The following is a 4,867-nucleotide window of genomic DNA, read 5'->3' as shown; positions in this document are numbered from 1 at the left end:
ACAGGTCTGGCTAGGTCTACACAGGTCTGGATCGGTCTACACACACCCATACACAGGTCTGGCTAGGTCTACACAGGTCTGGATAGGTCTACACAGGTCTGGATAGGTCTACACAGTCTGGATAGGTCTACACAGGTCTGGCTAGGTCTACACAGGCCTGGATAGGTCTACACACACCCATACACAGGTCTGGCTAGGTCTACACAGGTCTGGCTAGGTCTACACAGGTCTGGATAGGTCTACACAGGTCTGGCTAGGTCTACACAGGTCTGGCTAGGTCTACACAGGTCTGGCTAGGTCTACACAGGTCTGGCTAGGTCTACACAGGTCTGGATAGGTCTACACAGGTCTGGATAGGTCTACACAGGTCTGGATAGGTCTACACAGGTCCGACTAGGTCTACACAGGTCTGGATAGGTCTACACAGGTCTGGATAGGTCTACACAGGTCTGGCTAGGTCTACACAGGTCTGGATAGGTCTACACAGGTCTGGATAGGTCTACACAGGTCTGGATAGGTCTACACAGGTCTGGATAGGTCTACACACGCCCATACACAGGTCTGGATAGGTCTACACAGGTCTGGATAGGTCTACACAGGTCTGGATAGGTCTACACAGGTCTGGATAGGTCTACACAGGTCTGGATAGGTCTACACAGGTCTGGATAGGTCTACACAGGCCCATACAAGACAAAAGAACTCTGTTGCGTTACAAAATGTCCACAGGTTTTTATTCACCTCCTTTGCATTGGAATACAGTATATGGGAGAAACGTGTGTCTCAGTTCTGAAGACAGTGCAACACGAGACAAGAATCACACAAAACTAAATACTCAATGGCCCCTTCAATACACACGACAGAGATCCCAAATGTCGACCGTTGACTATCTGGGGTGCATCTCAATATTCCTCTGTTGGCATCCTCACGTTCCTCATCTCCTTTCCTTGTCTCCGAGGCGATAGCAAGCAGCCAAGTCTACCAGAAAAACTCACCAAAACTGACTACTACGGCACCATCTATTGGAGACGTGGTTATTACACTCCTCAGCTGTGACGTCAGTCCATACAGCCTAGCAGCAGTGCCAAACACATTGTATTCGTTCCAAATGCCGCCCTACTCACTATACAGTGCACTACTTTAGACAGAGCCCTATGGGCCCTTGTTCAAAAAGTACAACACTATATAGGGAATAGTGTGCCATCTGGGAGACATATTTAACTTCTATCTAGCACAGCGAAAGCAGTCAGAGCAGACAGACAGAATAACAGAGTTTATTTGGAGGTGCTGGGTGCAGGGTGGTTGGGATGGTTGTTTCCTTTAGAGGGGGTTGGTTTCACCTCCGCCCCCTTCACAATACTCAGTCTCTTGTGGAGTTTCGTACTGGCTCGGTGAGTCACCTCTTCCTCTATCTTGTTCCTGATCGCCACCTCCAGGCCCTGGGGGGGAACAGCAGGGGACATGGAATTAGGGAGCAGCCACACAGATTCATTCATATACGACTTACATCATCGCCTAAAGAAAAGCATTCCTCACCTCAGGACATTTCAATGGGGGACAATCCAGGACATGTCTACATACATACATCTGCATTCATCTGCGTTTTTGTCCGTCAGAGTACAACTCATCCCTACTTTTTCGGATGAGTTGCACACGTTATAAGATGGGACAATTTCTGGGTCCTGTCTGGGTCCTGTCAGGGTCCTGTCTGGGTCCTGTCTGGGTCCTGTCTGGGTCCTGTCTGGGACCTGTCTGGGACCTGTCTGGGACCTGTCTGGGTCCTGTCTGGGTCCTGTCTGGGTCCTGTCTGGGACCTGTCTGGGTCCTGTCTGGGACCTGTCTGGGACCTGTCTGGGACCTGTCTGGGACCTGTCTGGGTCCTGTCTGGGTCCTGTCTGGGACCTGTCTGGGTCCTGTCTGGGACCTGTCTGGGACCTGTCTGGGACCTGTCTGGGTCCAGGTTCTCTGAGAGGATCCCATCTGTAGACAGTGCTGACTGTATCCCAGTGCATGTTGCCTCAGATGGTATGTCCCACAGAGACAGACCGTACTGGATTCTCCTCAGATGGTATGTCCCACAGAGACAGACCGTACTGGATTCTCCTCAGATGGTATGTCCCACAGAGACAGACCGTACTGGATTCTCCTCAGATGGTATGTCCCACAGAGACAGACCGTACTGGATTCTCCTCAGATGGTATGTCCCACAGAGACAGACCGTACTGGATTCTCCTCAGATGGTATGTCCCACAGAGACAGACCGCAGTGGATCCTCCTCAGATGGTATGTCCCACAGAGACAGACCGTAGTGGATTCTCCTCAGATGGTATGTCCCAGACAGACTGTAGTGGATTCTCCTCAGATGGTATGTCCCACATCTTGGTGGGAGTCGGGTGAAATGAGCGGCCACGTCCCCGTTGTATACAAGTGGTAGCCCCCAGCCCGTATACAAGTGGTAGCCCCCAGCCCGTATACAAGTGGTAGCCCCCAGCCCGTATACAAGTGGTAGCCCCAGCCCGTATACAAGTGGTAGCCCCCAGCCCGTATACAAGTGGTAGCCCCAGCCCGTATACAAGTGGTAGCCCCCAGCCCGTATACAAGTGGTAGCCCCCAGCCCGTATACAAGTGGTAGCCCCCAGCCCGTATACAAGTGGTAGCCCCCAGCCCGTATACAAGTGGTAGCCCCCAGCCCGTATACAAGTGGTAGCCCCCAGCCCGTATACAAGCGGTAGCCCCAGCCCGTATACAAGTGGTGTAGCCCCAGCCCGTATACAAGTGGTAGCCCCCAGCCCGTATACAAGTGGTAGCCCCCAGCCCGTATACAAGTGGTAGCCCCCAGCCCGTACACAAGCGGTAGCTGCCGTCCTATAGCTACTGTCCTATAGCTACTGTCCTATAGCTGCTGTCTTATAGCTACTGTCCTATAGCTGCTGTCTTATAGCTACTGTCCTATAGCTACTGTCTTATAGCTACTGTCCTATAGCTACTGTCCTATAGCTACTGTCCTATAGCTACTGTCCTATAGCTACTGTCCTATAGCTACTGTCCTATAGCTACTGTCCTATAGCTGCTGTCCTATAGCTGCTGTCCTATAGCTACTGTCTTACCTTCTTCAACTGCTGTTGCTGTACCACTTTAACCTTCTTCGGTGCGATCGACCTCCCTGTGAAACAGCAGCAACAAGTGAGGGGTGAGATTTGTAACCAACAATAACACCTCAGAGTAGATATTTATTGACCCCCTTACAAAAAACACACCGTGGTTAAAGGGGCCAACAATAACACCTCAGGGTAGATATTTATTGACCCCCTTACAAAAAACACACCGTGGTTAAAGGGGCCAACAATAACACCTCAGAGTAGATATTTATTGACCCCCTTACAAAAAACACACTGTGGTTAAAGGGGCCAACAATAACACCTCAGAGTAGATATTTATTGACCCCCTTACAAAAACACACCGTGGTTAAAGGGGGCCAACAATAACACCTCAGAGTAGATATTTATTGACCCCCTTACAAAAAACACACTGTGGTTAAAGGGGCCAACAATAACACCACCTCAGAGTAGATATTTATTGACCCCCTTACAAAAAACACACCGTGGTTAAAGGGGCCAACAATAACACCTCAGAGTAGATATTTATTGACCCCTTACAAAAAACACACCGTGGTTAAAGGGGCCAAAAAACACAAAAACACACCGTGGTTAAAGGCCAACAATAACACCAGAGTAGATATTTATTTACCCCTTTACAAAAACACACCGTGGTTAAAGGGGCCAACAATAACACCTCAGAGTAGATATTTATTGACCCCTTACAAAACACACTGTGGTTAAAAGGGGCCAACAATAACACCTCAGAGTGATATTTATTTACCCCCTTACAAAAAACACACCGTGGTTAAAGGGGCCAACAATAACACCTCAGAGCAGATATTTATTGACCCCTTACAAAAAAACAATAACACCGATATTTATTGACCCCTTACAAAAATCACACCGTGGTTAAAGGCCAATAATAACACCTCAGAGTAGATATTTATTGACCCCTTACAAAACACACCGTGGTTAAAGGGGCCAACAATAACACCTCAGGGTAGATATTTATTGACCCCCTTACAAAAAAACACACCGTGGTTAAAGGGGCCAACAATAACACCTCAGAGTAGATATTTATTGACCCCTTACAAAAAACACACTGTGGTTAAAGGGGCCAACAATAACACCTCAGAGTAGATATTTATTGACCCCCTTACAAAAACACACCGTGGTTAAAGGGACCAACAATAACACCTCAGAGTAGATATTTATTGGTTACCCAATAACACCTCAGGGTAGATATTTACGGGACTTACAAAAAACACACCGTGGTTAAGGCCAACAATAACACCTCAGAGTAGATATTTATTTACCCTTTACAAAAACACACCGTGGTTAAAGGCCAACAATAACACCTCAGGGTAGATATTTATTGACCCCCTTTACAAAAACACACCGTGGTTAAAGGGACCAACAATAACACCTCAGAGTAGATATTTATTTACCCCCTTACAAAAAACACAATAACACGAGTAGATATTTATTGACCCTTAAAGGGGCCAAATAATAACACCTCAGAGTAGATATTTATTGACCCCACAAAAAAACACACCGTGGTTAAAGGGGCCAATAATAACACCTCAGAGTAGATATTTATTGACCTCTCTACAAAAACACACCGTGGTTAAAGGGGCCAACAATAACACCTCAGGGTAGATATTTGCTGACCCTTACAAAAAAAAACACACCGTGGTTAAAGGGGCCAATAATAACACCTCAGAGTAGATATTTATTGACCCCTTACAAAAAAACACACCGTGGTTAAAGGG

The 4,867-nt window shown here is 47.5% G+C and overlaps 1 long non-coding RNA gene across 21 annotated transcripts; it reads right to left on the bottom strand.

Annotated features, from left to right (window-relative positions):
- Positions 1-1,219: 1,219 nt before the first annotated feature.
- LOC127920779 (uncharacterized) lies at positions 1,220-4,561 on the bottom strand. Of its 21 annotated transcripts, none has more exons than XR_008107368.1 (4): positions 4,454-4,468; positions 3,350-3,417; positions 3,105-3,281; positions 1,220-1,436 (listed from the first exon to the last, which is right to left on the bottom strand). It is a non-coding gene; the product is annotated as an uncharacterized LOC127920779 (long non-coding RNA). The 21 variants fall into 21 exon arrangements; XR_008107369.1 differs by lacking the exon at positions 4,454-4,468 and adding an exon at positions 4,328-4,344; XR_008107367.1 differs by lacking the exon at positions 4,454-4,468 and adding an exon at positions 4,090-4,104.
- Positions 4,562-4,867: the final 306 nt, after the last annotated feature.

The sequence above is a fragment of the Oncorhynchus keta genome, unplaced genomic scaffold (genome assembly GCF_023373465.1).
Source record: "Oncorhynchus keta strain PuntledgeMale-10-30-2019 unplaced genomic scaffold, Oket_V2 Un_contig_20525_pilon_pilon, whole genome shotgun sequence".
Taxonomy (NCBI): domain Eukaryota; kingdom Metazoa; phylum Chordata; class Actinopteri; order Salmoniformes; family Salmonidae; genus Oncorhynchus; species Oncorhynchus keta.
This window is presented reverse-complemented; position numbering and strand designations above follow the sequence as displayed.